The sequence below is a fragment of the Musa acuminata genome, chromosome BXJ3-1 (genome assembly GCF_036884655.1).
Source record: "Musa acuminata AAA Group cultivar baxijiao chromosome BXJ3-1, Cavendish_Baxijiao_AAA, whole genome shotgun sequence".
Taxonomy (NCBI): domain Eukaryota; kingdom Viridiplantae; phylum Streptophyta; class Magnoliopsida; order Zingiberales; family Musaceae; genus Musa; species Musa acuminata.
This window is the reverse complement of record NC_088349.1, coordinates 25,747,233-25,767,981: the sequence shown is the minus strand read 5'-3', so window position 1 is coordinate 25,767,981 and position 20,749 is coordinate 25,747,233.

Below are 20,749 nucleotides of genomic sequence, written 5' to 3'. Positions count from 1 at the left end.
GAGGAACAGGGAAGGACTCAACGATATGAGATATCCAAGAGCCTTTTCCGCGCTAGGATGACTAAGGGGACACCGGTTCAGAACCATGTCCTAAAGATGATTGAGTGGATAGAGAAACTCACAGGTCTAGGAATGGTCCTAGAGGATAACTTGTGTGTGGACATTGTGCTTCAGTCCCTACCAGATTCCTTTTCACAGTTCATAATGAACTTTAATATGAACAAGCTTGAGGTGACTCTCCCAGAGCTCCTCAATATGTTGAGGGAGGCAGAGAGTACTATTAAGAAAGAGAAGCCAGTTCTCTACACTGGTGAGACCAGAAAGAAAAGGAAAGCAGAAAGGACCCTTAAGAAGGGAAAGGGCAAGGGCAAACAAGGTAAAGCAAAGGTTGCTAAGAAAGACCCAACAAAGGACAAAGGCCAGTGCTTCCACTGTGGTAAAGATGGGCACTGGAAGAGAAACTGCAAAGAGTACCTTGCAGAAAGGGTGAAACAAAAGCTTGATAAAGCTTCAGGTACATTCATGATCAGTCTCCATTTGTCAGACTCTTATGATAACACATGGGTATTAGATACCGGTAGTGCTTATCATATATGTAATTCGTTGCAGGTTCTGGCAAGGCCTAGGAGACTAGAGAGAGGCGAGATGGACCTCAAGATGGGTAATGGAGCAAAAGTTGCTGTATTAGCTGTTGGCGAGGTCGCCCTACATCTGCCTAGTGGAGCTTTTATTGCATTAGATGCATGTTATTTTGTTCCTTCTATTATCAAAAACATTATCTCCATTTCATGTTTAACAATTAGTGGATATAAATTTGTTTTTGAGAACAATGGTTGTTCGATATTATTAGATGATAAGATCATCACGAAAGGAACATTGCATAATGGTTTATTTATGTTAGACACCACTCCACATATCATGAATATAAATGTGTCCAAAAGGAAACGAGATGAGTTGAACAGTGCATACCTGTGGCATTGTAGGCTAGGTCACATCCATGAAAGAAGGATTCAAAAGTTGCTAAATGATGGATATCTAGATCCATTCGACTATGTGTCATATGCAACTTGTGAGCCTTGCATTCGTGGAAAACTGACCAACTCTCCATTTAGTGGAACTGGAGAGAGAGCCACTGAGTTGTTGGAACTCATACATAGTGATGTATGTGGACCCATGTCAACTCATGCCATTGGAGGTTACTCCTACTTCATTACATTTACTGATGATTTCTCAAGGTATGGATATGTGTACTTAATGAAGTACAAGTCCGAGGCCTTTGAGAAATTCAGAGAGTATAAGAATGAGGTGGAGAACCAGACTGGAAAGAGTATCAAAACTCTTCGATCAGATCGAGGAGGTGAGTACTTAAGTACAGAGTTTACTCACTTCCTCAAGGACCATGGGATATTATCCCAATGGACACCTCCTTATACACCTCAGCTCAATGGTGTCTCTGAAAGGAGAAATCGTACATTATTAGATATGGTACGGTCCATGATGAGTTTCGCTGACCTACCCATCTCATTCTGGGGATATGCCCTAGAAACCGCAGCTTACCTTCTGAACAGAGTTCCAACTAAGTCGGTGGTGTCTACACCATATGAGATATGGAAAGGGAAGAAGCCTGATCTTAAAGTAGTTAAGATTTGGGGCTGCTCTGCCCATGTTAAAAGACACAACCCCGATAAGTTAGAATCAAGGACAGGGCGATGTAAATTTGTGGGATACCCCAAGGAAACTTGTGGGTATTATTTCTATCATCTCGAGGACCAAAAGGTCTTTGTAGCTAAGAGAGCAGTGTTCCTTGAGAAGGAACACATTCTTGGCGGAGACAGTGGGAGAATGATAGAGTTGAGCGAAGTTAGGGAACCAAGCTCAAGCACCACTCTACAGCCCGAGTCTGTTCAGGTATCTAATACACAAGTTTCAACTTTACGCAGGTCTGATAGAGTATCCCATCCTCCTGAGAGATATGTGGGGCATATTAGAGCAGAGGATGTAGAGGATATTGATCCTCAGACCTACGAGGAGGCTATTATGAGTATAGACTCCGGGAAGTGGAAAGAAGCCATGAATTCTGAGATGGATTCTATGTACTCCAATAAGGTTTGGAACCTAGTTGATGCACCCGAAGGTATTGTACCCATCGGTTGCAAGTGGATCTTTAAGAAAAAGATCGGAGTAGATGGAAAGGTAGAGACCTATAAAGCAAGGCTAGTGGCTAAGGGGTATCGTCAAAGGCAAGGTGTTGACTACGACGAAACTTTCTCACCCGTAGCAATGCTAAAATCCATCAGAATTCTATTGGCTATTGCAGCACACTATGATTATGAGATCTGGCAGATGGATGTGAAAACCGCATTCCTCAACGGGAACCTGGAGGAGGAGGTGTATATGATGCAACCTGAGGGATTCGTGTCCAAGAACTGCCCAGATAAGGTGTGTAGGTTGCTTAGATCCATTTATGGACTAAAGCAAGCTTCCCGAAGTTGGAACATAAGATTTGATGAGGCAATCAGATCTTATGACTTCGTTAAGAACGAAGATGAGCCTTGTGTATACAGAAAGGTAAGTGGGAGCGCTATTAGCTTTTTGGTGTTATATGTGGATGACATCCTCATCATTGGGAATGACATAGGAATGCTATCCACAATAAAGGCTTGGTTATCTAGACACTTCTCCATGAAGGACTTAGGAGAAGCATCTTATATCTTGGGGATTAGAATCTATAGAGATAGATCCAAAAGGATGCTTGGCTTGTCCCAGTCCAGGTACATAGAAACTATTGTCAAAAGGTTTGGCATGGAAAATTCCAAAAGAGGTCTCATACCGATGAGACATGGGATATCGCTTTCTACGAGTATGTCCCCAAAGACTCCAGAAGAAAGGGCGAACATGGATATGATACCTTATGCCTCAGCAATAGGGTCTATCATGTATGCCATGCTATGTACTAGGCCTGATATAGCGCATGCTCTGAGTGTCACGAGCAGGTATCAGGCGGATCCAGGCTTGGAGCACTGGAAAGCAGTAAAGTGTATCCTTAAGTACTTGAGAAGGACTAAGGATCTTTTACTAGTATATGGAGGTAATAGCCTTAAGGTTGAAGGCTACACTGACTCAAGTTTTCAGTCTGATGTCGATGATAGCAAGTCGAATTCAGGGTATGTGTACACCTTGAATGGAGGAGCAGTGTGCTGGAAAAGTTCCAAGCAAGATACCACTGCTGACTCGACCACAGAGGCGGAGTACATTGCTGCATCAGATGCAGCAAAGGAGGGAGTCTGGTTGAAGAAGTTCATCACAGATTTGGGAGTCGTGCCGGATAGTGAGGAGCCGATTTCCCTATATTGCGACAACAACGGGGCAATTGCTTAAGCGAAGGAACCTAGGTCTCATCAGAAATCTAAGCATGTTCTGAGGAGGTTCCACCTTATCAGAGAGATTGTGACCCGAGGAGATATAGCAGTGGAAAGAGTTCCATCCGAAGATAACATTGCAGATCCACTAACAAAGCCATTGTCTCAGATTGTCTTTGAGCGTCACAGGGGTCTGATGGGGATCAGACACATAGGTGATTGGCTTTAGGTCAAGTGGGAGATTGCTAGTCATAAGTGCCCAGCAAGCCAATCACGTGAGTGATGGCACGTGTGACTTGATACAGAATCTTTTTGCTTATTATATTTTGGCGTATATCACTTTATAACTATTGCATAAATGCATATGTATTGTGATGTCCTTGGATTTGTGCAATGGGAATCGGATCGTGATGAGATCACGATAATGAGATCGATTCACCTTTAAACACATATCCTAAATAATCCCGGTCATAGGTTACTCGAGAGGGACATCGTGATAACCGGATAGACTGGTGTGCTGTATACCCGTCCATATGATGGATGCAGCTGGTCTCATAGCTGCTCGTGTAGGGACACTAGGGATACAGTACAGGTGCTCATTGGAGAATGAGTTCACTGATTGATCCGCTTACGGAATGCTGGATGGTTGATGATGCCTTATTGTCAAACAACGATTCCGTAGTCCTAGTGGTGTATCTGGTTCTTAGACTTGAGACACCAAGGATGTCCTGTATGAGTGCTCCACTCTTTGATACCAGACTTATAGGTTTGGCTGTTCCCAGATCTAGTACAGCTGGTCATTGGGAGTGGTAGTCGACCTTACGAGGGCTATTGAGTGTCGATAGAGGATCATCCACTCTCGGTATCATGAGAGGAATATCCCATGTGTTCTTGCTCAGACAAATCCCTGGCCAGGGTCATTCGGGTTGAGAGAGAAAGAGTTCTCCGGGAGAATCCGATTAGAGCGAGACTCGAGTAGAAACCGTATGGGTCTGACAGCACCATGCTCGATATACGGTCTCTGGGATATTAGATGGATGAGGGACTATAGGTACATGGTAACTGAGGACAGACAAGTCCAATGGATTGGATTCCCCTGTATCGTTTGGGGACTACGGCGTAGTGGCCTAGTACTTCCGTAGTCGATGAGTCGAGTGAATTATTACAGAGATAATAATTCACTGAGTTAGAAGGAGTTCTGACAGGTATGACTCACGGCCAGCTCGATATTGGGCCTAGAGGGTCACACACATATGGTAGGCATTGCGATGAGTAGAGGTTCGGATATGAGATATCCGACGGAGCCCTTGTCTTATTGGATGCAGATCCAATACCCACTAGGGAAAGGACCCATTAGGGTTATGACACGGGATCTCTATAAATAGGAGGGATTCACAGCCTCATAGGCTAGAGTCTTTGCTTGCCCTTCCTATTCTCCTCTCCCTCTCCACCTCAGAGTAGGCCTGGAGTTTTGAGGAGCGTCGTCGCAACCCTGCTGTGTGGATCACCGCTAGAGAGGAGGACGCTTGACCTCCTTCACCCTCTCCTAAGGATCTGCAAGGAAACAGGGATATACGATCTCCCTAGGTAACACAATCTCTATACGCAGTTTTGTGTTTTTGCAGATTTTGCGCACCAATCTTCGCACGACGATGAACATCTTTTTGGGAATCGGGGATTTTTGTTTTCTTGTTCTTCCGCTGCGCATATGATGTCGCCCCCCTATGATTTCCCAACAGCCGGGACATTTCAAGAGCGAATGTCCCCTAGCAAAGAAGAAGCAACCAAAGAAGAAGAAGACTCTTAAAGCAACATGGGAATACTCAAGTGCATCCGAAGAAGAGGAGCCAACCAACACCGAGCAAGTTGCTCACTATGTACTAATGGCTATTGGAGATAAGGTAAGTAGTTCATTAGATGTAAATTTATCTTTTGATGAGCTTTTAAGTGCTTTTCATGAATTATTTGATGAATGTAGAACCATGAGTAAAAAGTATAACTCTTTGAAAAAGGAGCATGCTTCTCTTGTTAGCGATTTTGATAGGCTAAAAATTGAGCATAATAATAGTTTAGCTCCTTGCACAAAATACCATGAATTAGAAACACTTAAAAAGGAAAACTTGCTACTCAAAGAAACCTTAGAGAAGTTTGAGGTTGGTAACAAGTCCTTGAACATGATCCTTGCCAATAAGGGTCACGTTCATAGAAAAGGCGGAATCGGATTTGTGAGTAGCTCTCACCAAAATCCAACCACCTTTATTAAAGGCCCTACCTTGCATGTATCACCCCACATCAAATGCAACTTTTGTTGCAAACTTGGACATGCTACCTATAAATGTCCACTTAAGAGATATAGTCCACACAAATTGATTTGGGTTCTTAAAGGAACCATAAAGAACTCTATGCAAAATGATAAGTTGAATAGATTGATTTTTTAGGTATCCAAGGTCAAATGACTACATAAAATCACCCTCTTTTGTAGAAATATTTATCATCAAAAGCTAGGAGCAAGAGATGGTACCTTAATAATAGATGCTCAAAGCATATGACTATAGATCCATCTCAATTCTCTAAGCTCACTAGCCTAGACGAAGGATATGTCACCTTCGGAGACAACAATAAGGGTAAAATAATTGGCAAAGGAACTATAGATAACAAATCCAACTTCTTTATTGAAGATGTGTTATTGGTTGATGGCTTAAAGCATAACCTTTTGAGTAATAGTCAATTATGTGATAAAGGATGCATCATTAGATTTGAATCCAATGCTTGCATTATTGAAAAACCACACAAAAACATATCTATGATTGCCCTAAAATAAAATAATATATATACTATCGACATTGATGATCTTTATAATGAAATGTGTTTTTCGGTTTTGAATGACGATGCTTGGCTTTGGCATAGGAGATTAGGTCATGCTAGCATGAAACTAATCTCTCAAATCTCATCTAAAGAACTTGTAAGAGGAATTCCTCATATTAAGTTCATTTAAAACAATGTGTGCGATGCATGTCAACTAGGAAAACAAAAAAAAGGTAGCTTCAAACTAAAGAACCAAATAAGCACCTCTAGATCATTGCAATTGATCCATATGGACTTGTTCGGACCAATTGCTACATCAAGCCTAGGAGGTAGCAAATACACCTTTGTCATCGTGGATGATTATAGTAGATACACTTGGACTTACTTTTTGGCACATAAGAGTGATTACTTTAGGTATTTTTCTAAGTTTTATAAATTTGTTCAAAATGAAAAGGGTTTTATGATTTCATCAATTCGAAGTGATAACGGTGGTGAATTTCAAAACTGTGATTTCCAAGATTTTTATGAATCTAATGGATACAACCATAATTTCTCTACTCTAATAAATCCTCAACAAAATGAAGTAGCAGAAAGAAAAATTAGAAACTTACAAAAAATGACAATAACCATGTTAAATGAACATAGCCTACCCAAATATTTTTGGGCCGAAGCTGTAAATACGGCATGCTATGTCATGAATAGGGTTCTAAGAAGACTATTACTTTTTAAAACTCCTTATGAGTTGTGAAACAACAAAAAATCAAACATTTCATATTTTAAAGTTTTTGGTTGTAAATGTTTTATCTTGAATGAAAAAGATGGCTAAGGAAAGTTTGATGTAAAATCCGATGAAAGAATTTTTCTTGGCTATTCTTCTATTTCTAAAGCATTTCGTATCTTTAACAAAAGAACTTTGGTTATAGAACAATCTATTCATATTGTCTTTAATGAAGTTTTCGAATAAAAAAAAAAATAAGTTTGATGATTATCTTGATTTTGATGCTTTAAATTTAAATGAACCCTCTACTCCAAATAGTAACTTGGATGTATCTTCTTCCGAAACATTCTTACCCAAGGAAAGGAAGTACGTAGATGCTCATCCTAAGTAGCGAATCATAGGAGACACATCAAAAGGGATTCAAACTCATTCTTCTCTTAAAAATCTTTTTGTCAATGTCACTTTTCTCTCCCAAATTGAACTTAAATGCATTGATGAGGTCTTGAAAGATGATTCATGAGTTATCGCAATGCAAGAAGAGTTGAATCAATTTGAGAGAAATGAGGTGTGGAAGCTTGTTCTGAGGCCAAATGACCATTTAGTTATTGGTACTAAATGGGTCTTTAGAAATAAGCAAGATGAATTTGGTATCATGGTTAGAAACAAGGTTAGATTAGTGACCAAGGGTTTCAACCAAGAAGAATGTATCAATTATGAAAAAACCTTCGCTCTTTGTGACACGATTAGAAGCCATAAGGATGTTCCGTGCCTATGCTAGTAGTAATAATTTTAAGTTATTTCAAATGGATGTTAAAAGTATTTTTCTTAATGACTTTATTTCCAAAAAAGTTTATATTAAACAACCTCCCGAATTTGAGAATGGTAATATCCCTAATTATGTGTTTAAATTGACTAAAGCTCTCTATGGATTGAAACAAGCCTCAAGGGCTTGGTATGAGAGACTTAGCTCATTTCTTATCTAAAATAATTTCTCTAAAGGCAAGGTCGAAACCATATTATTTATTAAAAATTTTAAAAATAATTTTTTTATTATTCAAATTTATGTTAGTGATATTATTTTTAGTTCTACAAATGAATCTTTATGTAAATCATTTGCCAAAAGTATGAGCCAAGAGTTTGAAATGAGTCTAATGGGTGAACTAACCTTCTTTTTAGGCTTACAAATCAAACAAATTAGTATTGATATTTTTTTTAGTCAAACAAAATATATGCTTTAGATTGGCTAAAAAGGTTTAATATTGATAGCTCAAAGGCTATCAACACTCCTATGAGTACCTCCACTAAGTTAGATATTGACGAAAGTGGAGAAAGCTTTGATCAAAAAGCTTATAGGGGCATGATAGGTAGTTTAGTATACCTTGTGGAATCTCAAATTTTGATAAGGAAACCAATTGATAAGTATTTATGAATTGATCTACGTTTTGAGTAACACGGGATGCTTTGATCAGGATGAGACAATTAAAGCAGAAAGAATCATGTTGGGTCGGTGGAACATGTCAGAAGATTAGACATCTAGTCGGAGGATCGGATGATGTATCGATAGAAGACTTCAGGCTATGAATTCGGGTATCAGGCTAAGAAAAGTAGAAATTATGCCAAGGATATCGGAGTTGCTGAGGTCAACTGGACGATTGGGCAATAAGCCGCAAGAGAGGACGATGTGTTGAAGAATCGGACGAAGCGTCGATGGACCAACGACATGTCGGACAATATGATTCATGCTTAGTAATAATTGTATAGATTTAAGTGTGTTTTTACATGTGCAGGATTAACTACAATAGTAAGGCATAAAGTAAAATGAAGTCCCGGAGTCAAGAATGCGATTTCGTTGGGAGCTCGAGAGTTCATCGGAAGTCTGGATGTTCATCGAAAATTCTGTTAGAATTGACTGAGAAGTCCTAGAGCATGCCAAAGAAGCTCATCAGAACTCACCAAGAAGATCGTCATGAAGTCCAGAAGCTTGCTAGGAGTCCGTTGGAACATTGCAGAGAGATCGTCGAAAGTTCACCGGAAGATCACCGGAAGCTCACCGGAAGAAACCTAGACTTATGAACTTTATTTAGCTTAGTAAATATCTTAAAATTTGTAGTTAGCATATAATTGAGATTAGAATTGAGCCAACCCAATTAGAGGACAATTGGGCCCAAGTTTAGGCTTTGTTGGGCCAAGAGAAAGGCCCAAACAATGATCAAACAGGTGAAACCGTCATGACACAATCTCCGAGATTGTGTCAAGCGATGGTACCACCTAGACACAGTCTTCTAGGTGGTGATACCGTGCAGTGTCAGGCTGTAGGCGGTGGTACTACCCAGTGCAAGCGGTGGTACCGCTCGTACCATGAAATTTTGGGGATTTCAATTTTGGCTCCATTTTTGAAACCATTTGGGGCCTATAAATACCCTAGCTATTTCTGCATGGACAAGTAAGAAATATTGAGCAAAACTCTGTGAATCTAAAGTTGTAAACCTTAGAAAGTTTAGTTTCCTCCTTTCGAAGCTTAGAGAGAGTTCTAAGGGAGGTGTGAGAGGGATACTTTATAAACGAGGGTTGTAAAAGGTTATCTCCTAAACCTGTGAAAAGTAGAAGAGGGGTGTAAAAGGTGGTTAGTCTTTGCCTATTGAAGGAAGATCGATAGTGGATGTCGGTGGCCTCGACGGAAGAGGAATCAGCGGAGTGGATGTAGGTCACGATGACCGAACCACTATAAAAATCTGGTTTGCGTTTCTCTTGAGCAATTTACCTTAACTGCAAACCACTTTACTTGCTTTACATCCACTACGCTCTTTCATACACTTTCAAAGTTATTACCTTTATAAAACAGTTTTTCGTCAGACACAGATTTAATCGCAATGAAGTTTTGAACCGACGTAATTTTTACCACTACACTAATTCACCCTCCCTCTTAGTGCCGACTATTTTCCTAATAGTTGGTATCAGTGCCTCATTATTTCTCATTTGGTTTAATACCTAAGCGAAATTGCTTTTTTTAGCTTTAAGAGGAACTTTCTCTCATTCGTCCTCCCTTGTTCAATGGGGCAGACTACACATATTGGAAAACTCAAATGAGAGTTTTCTTACTTTCTTTGGATTTAAATTTATGGAGTATTATGGAAAACAATTTTCGAAGGTCTTCTCTTCCAATGAACCATTGGAATGATTTGGAAAAGAGGACTTTTTCTTTAAATGCTAGAGTTATGAATGCTCTATTTTGCGCCTTAGATAAAATCGAATTTAATCAAGTTTCTAATTGTGAAACGACTTTTGACATTTAGCATACTCTTGAAATCACACATGAAGGCACTAGCAAAGTTAAAGTTTCAAAAATCAACTTTTTGATTCATGATTTTGAACTTTTTCATATGAATTCAAGCAAAACCATTGGAGATATGTACCCCTATTTTATGGATGTCGTTAATGGTTTAAAAGCACTTGGTAAAAGTTTTTCAGACTTTGAACTTGTAAACAAAATTTTACGTTCTCTTAATAAGAACTGGGATCTGAAAGTAACCACAATACAAGAGGCAAAAGATCTTAATAATTTTTTTACTTAAAGAACTTTTTGGTTCATTAATGACATACGAAATGATGCATAATACATAAAATGAACTTGAGAACATCCTTCCAAAGAACAGGAAGAATTTCGGACTTAGAACAATCAAAGACCACTCGAGCATAAGATCAAGTGATGGTGAACTTGAACTCCTCATTATGAAATTTAAAAAGTTCATGAAACAAAAATTGAAGAATAAAAATAAACTTAAAAAGAACGCAACTGCTTACTATGAATACAAGAAGAAGGAAGCAATCTTGGATGAAATAAGCTCATCCGAAGATGAAGGACAATCCAACAAAGGCGAGGTGACAAACTACGCCTTAACGGTTTTCGACAATGAGATAAAATACTAAAATGAAACCCCCTTAATTTATCTCAAAATTACATGATGCTTTTAATGGGTTATTTTTAATTTAGCTTAGAAAAATTATTTTCCTTGAAAATTACATGTTTAATAATGTAATAAATAATGCTAAAAATAAAAATTTTAGGAATCATGCTTATCCTTCTAGTAATGATTATAAAAATTACATGTTTTATGTTAAAGTAATAGAATATTAGATTTAAATCTAATGATAATTCTATGTATGTTTTTTAAGAAGAAATAATGTCTATCTTGATGATTTCCGATTTTGATTGAAACCATGCTTGATGTCTTAATGAAAATGTTAAGAGGTTTGATATTATGGTTAATATGAATCTATGCATGATGATTTGAAGAAATGATGATTTTTGGATAATTTATAGTTTATTGATCTTGATGGTTTTTATGATGAAATTTATTTTTCTATCCTAAACAATTGATGCATGTTCTTATTTGGCATAAAAAGACAAAGGCATACTTGTATGAAACCAACAACTTAAAATAAAACATCTCTATCTTATCGAGTTTTGAATAAGAGATTGAAATACATATTTATATTCTTTTGAATCTCTTAAACTATGAAAGTGATTTTGATGGTTTAAATTTGAATAATTTTTTTTTATCCAAATCATGATCTTGATTCCTTGATATTTACAAATTATGATTTATTATGAATCAAGATTTTTTTTAATCATTCTCCTATGATTCTACTTGGTATTTTCTTAAGAGGAGATTTTTTAAATGAATCATGATTTTATGGAATTATAATTTTTATGATTCATAATGAATGGAGAGGTATTATACATGAATCGAGATCGTTTATGTGTTCTCTCATGACATCCTTTTGCTATAGGAATGTCTTCATCTATATCATGATCTTGAATTCTCGATATTGATACTTGAAATTTTTCTATGAATAAAGATCTTGTTTTTAAACTCCCATATTTCTTTTTGTTATTTACTAAACATGAGATTTGTCAAAGTGAATCATATTTATTGATATGCATGAATTGAGATCTTGTTCTCCTACTATTCTTTTTGCTATTCACCAAAAAGAAGTCTTATTCTAATAAACCATAATATACTACTTGACATCTTTTAAGGTTTATGACTTGAATTTTATTATGTAAAATTCCTTGTATTCATTAAGTATATCTCATCACCAAGTTCTTCTTAATATTCTTCAATACTATGATTTTGATATTCATGACTTGATTTTTTTTATGATTGAAATAATGATTAGAATATTGATGTAATTATGAATGGTGATTTGGTATTATGCATGCAATACTTCAACTTATGATATTGATGCATGCAATGATGAAATATTCATGATAAAAAAATTATTTTGACATTCATGACTTGATTTTTCATCTTTGTTATTTACCTTTGTCATGATTTGAAAATTATTGTAAAGCGAAAAAGAATTATAAAATTATTTTCTTCCCTTCTTTTTGGACAATGACAAAGGGGGAGAAATTTTGCTAGCTTGCTAGCTAGCTTGCATACTTCAAGAAGAAGCAAAGATATAAAAAGTTTTGCAAACTTTTATGTGTAAAATGTGTTAGCTCATAAATTGCAAGGAGAAAAACTTTCTAGGAAACAAAATTGCTAGCTTATTCTAAAATAATGCATGCAATACTTATGATTTTATTATAATGATGTATTTGATGTATTACATATCATGTATGAGAATCATGATTAAAATTGCATTGACTTGAATTAAATTTAAATTCAAGGTTTATCTCAATTATGACATATTGAAATAAGAATGACACTTTATTTTTATCATAATTTGAAAATTGATAAATTGCACCATTGTTTTGTTATTCCCCTCTTTTTGCCAATGATAAAGGAGGAGAAAGAATTTCTAGCATACACATCATGAAAAAAGGCAAACTTGTTAGCTTGCATAAGTCAAGAAGATGCAAAAACATGTTAACTTGCTCATCTCAAAAGAGAAGCAAAGATTGTTAACTTGCATATTTCAAGAAGCTAATGTTGCCTTCTTGAATATCTTAAATATTGCTAGCTTACAAGATGTAAAACTTAAAATTTTTGGTAGCTTGAAATGATGATAAACCTTGAGATTTATTATGCAATGATTTGAACTTGGATGTCTAAAAATACTTGCTAGTTGCACTTCTCCTTTTTGTTGATGACAAAGGGGGAGAAGTATGATGTTATGCATAAGTTTATGATAACATTTTGCTTAGATTTTTGAATCCAAGGGTCTCTATTAATATGGTATATTGATAGGGGGAGTTTGTTTAAACTCCGTCGTAAATTGGTTGTCATCATAAAAAAGGGGGAGATTGTTGAATCTCAGATTTTGATGATGAAACCAATTGATAAGTGTGGGGGAGTTTGTTTAAACTCCGTCATCAATTGATTATCATCATAAAAAAGGGAGAGATTGTTGAATCTCAAATTTTGATGATGAAACCAATTAATAAGTGTTTATGAATTGATCTGTATTTTGAGTGACGTGGGATGCTTTGATTAGGATGAGACAATTAAAGCAGGAAGAATCATGTTGGGCCGATGGAATATGTCAGAAGATTGGGCGTCTAGCCGGAGGATCGGATGACGTATCGATAGAAGACTTTGGGCCATGGATTCGAGCATCAGGCTAAAAAGATCAAAAATTACGCCAAGGATATTGGAGTTGCGGAGGTCAACTGGCTGATTAGGTAATAGGCCGCAAGAGAGGATGATACATCGAAGAATCGGACGAAGCGTCGATGGACCAATGACATGCCGGACAACATGATTCATGCTTAGTAATAATTGTCTAGATCAAAGTGTGTTTTTACATGAGCAGGATTAACTTCAATAGAAAGGCATAAAGCAAAATGAAGTCCTAGAGTCAAGAGAATGGAAAGCTTCTAAGAGAAAGAGAAAAGAAAAGAGGGATTTCAAGTGTTACCTCATGGAGATTATGTTGAGAGATGGAAAGCTTGGACCACCAAGAATCCTTCTCCAATGTTTCTAAGAGTTAGAATGAGGGTTAGAGGGAATGGGAGAGGGTTTTGAGAGGTCTTTCTTCGGGTTGGGGGCGGTGTCACCGCCGGCCCTAACCCCTCGGGTTAAAAGGGTGACTCGGTCGGTGTCACCGCCAAACGGGTCGGTGTCACCGCCTGGCGCCCGAGCGCTAGTCGGTGCAACCGCCGGATTTGGCGGTGCCACCGCTGGCATCACGCGGAGGAAAGAAAAAAAATTTTCTTCCTTCCTTTTGTTTAGCTTCTTCCCTCAAGATCATAATTTATACTTTAATGGATCATTTTGAATTGAAGAAGAAGGAAGAATTCAAATTCATAAACGAAGGGAAAAGAACGAGTCCTTTTTGTGAAGTTCATTTTAGGGACAATTTAGCATGCCTAATTCCCTTCGGATGAATTCAAATTGGTCTTCATTCAAAGCTTTTGTAAATATATCTGCTAATTGATGCTTTGTGTCAATGAATTCTAGAACAACATCATTGTTAAGAACATGATTGCGTATGAAATGATGCCTAACGTCGATGTGCTTAGTTCTAGAGTGCTGAATTGGATTTTTAGTAAGGCATATGGCACTAGTATTATCGCATTTTATGGGAATATTTTCAAGGCGAATTCCATAGTCTTCTAATATATTTTTCATCCAAATTACTTGTGCACAACATGCACTTGCAGCAATGTATTCGGCTTCTGCCGTAGATAGTTCAACTGAATTTTGTTTCTTGGAAGTCCAAGAAACAAGTGCATGTCCTAAAAATTGGCATGTTCCGGATGTACTTTTTCTATCTATCCTGCATCCGCCAAAATCGGCATCTGCATAAGCTATTAGATCGAATTTTTCAGATTTTGGATACCACAATCCTAAATTTGGAGTTCCTTTAAGATACCTAAATATTCTTTTAACACTCTTAAGATGAGATAATTTAGGATTAGATTGAAACCTAGCGCAAAGTCCTACACTAAACATAATATCCGATCTAGTCGCAGTGAGGTAGAGTAGACTACCTATCATTCCCCTATATGTTTTTTGATTGAAACTTTCACCATTTTCATCCATATCTAACTTAGTCGCAGTAATCATAGGGGTGTTTATTGCTTTTGAATTATCCATGTTAAATCATTTTAACAATTCTAATGTATATTTAGATTGGTTAAGAAATATACCATCACTAAGTTGTTTGATTTGTAATCCCAAAAAGAAAGTTAATTCACCCATTAATCTCATTTCAAATTCAAGACTCATACATTTGGCAAATGATTCACATAGTGATTCATCCAAAGAGCCAAACACAATATCGTCAACATAAATTTGCACAATAAGAAAATTATTTTCAAAATGTTTAATAAACAATGTAGTATCAACCTTGCCTTTGGTAAAATTATTTAAAATAAGAAAGGAACTAAGCCTTTCATACCAAGCTCTAGGAGCTTGTTTTAAGCCATAGAGAGCTTTAGTCAATTTGAATACATGATTAGGAAGAAGAGAATTTTCAAATCCGGGAGGTTGTTCGACAAATACTTCTTCGGAAATAAAACCATTCAAGAAAGCACTTTTAACATCCATTTAAAATAGTTTAAAATTATTACTACTAGCATAGGCAAGGAGCATCCTTATGGCTTCTAATCGAGCCACGGGAGCGAAGGTTTCTTCGTAATCGATACCTTCTTCTTGGTTGAAACCTTTGGCCACTAATCTAGCCTTGTTTCTAACCACGATACCATTTTCATCTTGCTTGTTTCTAAAGACCCACTTAGTACCTATGACTAAGTGGTCACTTGGTCTAGGAACAAGCTTCCATACCTCATTCCTCTCAAATTGGTTCAATTCTTCTTGCATTGCAATGATCCAAAAATCATCTTTTAAGGCTTCGTCAATGCATTTAGGTTCAATTTGAGAAAGGAAAGCGGCGTTAGCACAGAAATTTTTGAAAGAAGAACGAGTTTGAACCCCTTTTGATGTATCTCCTATAATTTGCTCTTTTGGATGAGCATCTACATACTTCCATTCTTTTGGTAAAGAAATTTCGGAAGAAGATGCATTCAAATGGCTATTTTGAGGAGAGGGTTCATTTAAATTCAAATTATCAAAACCAAGATCATCATCAAAATCATTTTTCTTTAAATCGGAAATTTCATTAAAAACTACATGAATAGACTCTTCAATTACTAAAGTTCTTTTATTAAAAACCCGAAAAGCTTTAGAAACGGAAGAGTAACCAAGAAAGATGCCTTCATCGGATTTAGCATCAAATTTTCCTAAAGCATCCCATTCATTTAAAATAAAGCATTTACAACCAAAAACTTTAAAATAGGAGATGTTTGGTTTTTTGTTATTCCATAATTCATAGGGAGTTTTGGATAAGGATGGTCTTATTAGGACTCTATTCATGATGTAGCAAGCCGTATTTACGGCTTCGGCCCAAAAGTACTTAGGTAAACTATGTTCATTCAACATAGTTCTTGCCATTTCTTGTAGGTTTCTATTTTTCCTTTCAACTACTCCATTTTGTTGAGGATTTCTTGGAGTTGAGAAGTTGTGATTGTACCCATTACTTTCGCAAAAATTTTGAAAGTCACGGTTTTGGAATTCACCACCGTGATCACTCCGAATTGATGAAATCATGAAGCCTTTTTCGTTTTGAGTGAGTTTACAAAATTTAGAGAAACACTTGAAGCAATCACTTTTGTGAGCTAAGAAATAGGTCCAAGTGTATCTAGAGTAGTCATCCACAATCACAAAAGCATATTTGCTTCCACCTAGACTTGTTGTATCAATTGGTCCAAATAAGTTCAAATGGATCAATTGTAATGGCCTAGTAGTGCTAATTTAATTTTTTGGTTTGAAGCTTATTTTTATTTGTTTGCCTAGTTGACATGCATCGCATACTTTGTCCTTAATAAACTTTATATTTGGAATTCCTCATACTAATTCTTGAGATGAGATCTTAGATATTATTTTCATGCTTGCATGGCCTAATCTCCTATGCCAAAGCCAAGCATCATCATTTACGGCGGAGAAGCACATTTCATTACTTAGTTCATCAAGATTGATGGTATAGACATTATTTTGTTTTAAAGCAATCATAGTCATGTTATGATTTGGTTTTTCAATAATTCACATATTTGATTCAAATCTAACGATGTAACTTTTATCGCATAGTTGACTAATACTCAAGAGATTATGTTTCAATCCATCAACTAGTAAGACATCATCAATGGAAAAATTAAATTTGTTACCAATAGTTCCCTTGCCAATGATTTTGCCCTTGTTGTTGTCTCCGAAGGTAACGTACCCTTCTTCTTTGCTAGTGAGCATAGAGAAATGAGATGGATCTCCAGTCATATGTCTTGAGTATCCACTATCGAGATACCATCTCTTGCTCCTAGCTTGTGGGTTTGTCTACAAAAGAGGATGATTTTTAGGTACCCATTTGATTTTGGGTGCCTCAAAAATTGACCCACTAACTTTGTTATTTATGATTGAATTCTTTATAGTTCCTTTAGGAACCCATATTAATTTTTGTGAATTAATTTTCCTAAATGGGCATTTGTAGGCAATATGTCCGGATTTGCAACAAAAGTTGCATTTCATATAAGAGGAAACATGTAATGTAGGTCCTTTTATGAAAGTGGTAGGATTTTGATGTAATCCTTTTACAAATCCAATTCCATTTCTATTTGCGATGTGACCTTTGTGTGCAAGGATCATATCTAATCCTTTGCTACCAATTTAAGATTTCCTTAAGAAGCAAATTTTTATTTTTTATTGCTTCTAAGTGCTCACACTTAGAGCATGGAGGAGTTTGAAGACTATCAAACTTATCTCGTAGCAAAGCATGCTCTTTCTTTAAGATACTTAACTTCTTGCTAACAGTTCTACATTCATTAAATAATTCATGAAAAGCGATAGATAGTTCTTCAAAAGATAAATCTTCATTAAATAAATCACATACCTCTTCTCCTAACGCCATTAGCGCGTAATGAGCAACTTGCTCGGTGTTGGACTCCTCTTCTTCGGATGCGCTTGAATCATCCCACGTTGCCTTGAATGCCTTCTTCTTTGATGTTCTCTTTTTGGCTTGACGACAATCGTTCTTATAGTGTCCCAGTTTTTTGCATTCATAGCAAATCACTTGGTCCTTCTTTTGTTCAAATTTATTTTTTGTATTATTTTTAAATCTGTTCTTTCTTAAATATTTTTTAAATTTTTGAGTCAAAAGTGCAATGTCATTGTCACTGTCCTCATCACTTGATATTCCTTTCAAGTGGTCTTCTTGTGATTTGAGTGCCATATCCTTCCTGTTCTTTGGAAGGGGGTTCTCGAGCTCGTCATGAGCTTGACATGTCATTTCGTAGGTCATTAGAGACCCAATGAGTTCTTCAAGAGGGAATGCTTTAAGGTCTTTGGCCTCTTGAATGGCCGTAACTTTTGGATCCCAACTTTTAGGGAGGGATCTTAAGATTTTAGTTACTAGTTCAAAGTTAGTAAAATCTTTACCAAGAGCTTTGAGTCCATTGATGACATCCGTAAACCGGGTGTACATGTCTCCGATGGACTCACTTGGTTTCATTCGAAAAAGTTCGTAAGAGTGCACAAGGATGTTGATTTTGGACTCTTTCACTCGGCTAGTGCCTTCATGAGTGACCTCAAGAGTTCTCCAAATATCAAAAGCCGAATCACACATTGAAACACGATTAAATTCGTTTTTGTCTAGTGCACAAAACAAGGCATTCATAGCCTTTGCATTTAAAGCAAAAACCTTCTTCTCCGATTCATCCCATTCGCTCATCGGAAGAGAAGATTTTTGAAATCTATTCTCGACAATAGACCAAAGCTCAAAGTCCATAGAAATGAGGAAGATTCTCATGCGAGTCTTCCAATATGTGTAATCCGACCCATTAAACAAAGGTGGTCGTGCAATAGAATGACCCTCTTGCATGCCGGAGTAAGCCATCTCTCTTGAGTATTAAACCAAATATGAGAGATAACCTTGCTCTGATACCACTTGTTAGGATCGGAGCGGCACTAAGAGGGGGGGGTGAATTAGTGTAGCGGATTAAAACTTCGATTTTAACAAAATCTTTCGTACGTTAAGAACGAAACTTGAGAAATTTAACTTGAAGGCGTATTCTTAAAGTTGCGCAGCAAGAGTAATAAGGAACTAAAGCAGTAAGAAGATTTGCAGTAATGTAAATGACAATAATAAAAAGCAAACCAGAGATTACGTCGATTTTTAGAGTGGTTCGGTCAAATGACCTACTCCACTTGCGAGGCCCCTCTTCGATGAGGCTCCCACCTTCCACTAGCAAGTCTCTTGAAATAGAAGGGTAAACACCCCTCTTACAACCTTTTACAAGCAGCTCAACCTCTTACAAATTTTCAATAAAAAAGAAGGAGGAGAACTCCCTAGCAAATTAAAAACAAGACTTGCTAAGACTTTCTAAGACTTTTCTCTCAATCAAAATGCTTCTCAAAAGTTGTAACCTCAGCTGAGATTTGAGGGGTATTTATAGGCCTCAAGAGGATTCAAATTTTGGGCTCCAAAATTTGAATTCTCTTAGGGTTCCCGGTGTTGGAGGTGCCACCGCACAGCCAGGCGGTGCCACCGCCCAACGCTCGGGTGCTGGACGGTGCAACCGCCCAGCCAAGGAGGTGTCACCGCCCAGCCAGGCGGTGCCACCGCCTGGCTTTCCGATTCATTGGTTTGGCTTAATTTTAGCCCAAACCAAATCTGACTTTGGGCCCAGTTGGCCCCTAACCAAGATATAGGATTATCTCTTAATCCTAATCCTAATTACAGGTGAACTACATAACACAAAAAAAACATCCTAAGCAAGTTTTTTAACCGCAAACGTCGAGTCTTGTTCCGGCGAGCTTTCCGACGAACTTCTTCCGACGGACTCCCTGCAAGCTCCCAATCTTTGTGATGACTTTAACGAGTAGCCGAGCCTTCTTGGTGATCTCCGCGAGCCTCCGACGATTTCTTCGGCGAACTTCCGACACGTTCCCGATTTCTTCTCGGATGGTTCCGGCAGCATCTCCGATGATTCTTCGGTCTCTTAAACGTCCATCGAGCTCGACTCCGGTATCCTTGCTTTATGTTTTCTGGTTATCGTAGTTAATCCTGCACACTTAACTCAATAATATGGATTAGATCAATTAACCCACCAATTGATTATATCATCAAAATCCGAGATTCAACAACCCTCTAGGCCCAATATCGAGCTAGCCGTGAGTCATACCTTTCAGAACTCCTTCTAACTCAGTGAATTATTATCTCTGTAATAATTCACTCGACTCATCGACTACGAATGTACTAGGCCACTACGCCGTAGTCCCCAAACGATATAGGGGAATCCAATCCATTGGACCTGTCTATCCTCAGTTACCGTGTACCTATAGTCTCTCATCCATCTAATATCCCAGAGACTGTATATTGAGCATGGTGCTGTCAGACCCATACGGTTTCTACTCGAGTCTCACTTTAATCGGTTTCTCCCGGAGAACTCTTTCTCTCTCAACCCGAATGACCCTGGCCAGGGATTTGTCTGAGCAAGAACACGGGATATTCCTCTCATGACGCCGAGAGTGGATAATCCTCTATCGACACTCAATAGCCCTCGTAAGGTCGACTACCACTCCCAATGACCAGCTATACGAGATCTGGGACAGTCAAACCTATAAGTCTAGTATCAAAGAGTGGAGCACTCATACAGGACATCCTTGGTGTCTCAAGTCTAAGGACCAGATACACCACTAGGACTACGGAATCACTGTCTAACAATAAGGCATCATCAACCATCCAGCATTCCGTAAGCGGATCAATCAGTGAACTCATTCTCCAATGAGCACCTGTATTATATCCCTAGTGTCCCTACACGAGCAACTATGAGACCAGCTGCATCCATCATATAGACGGGTATACAGCA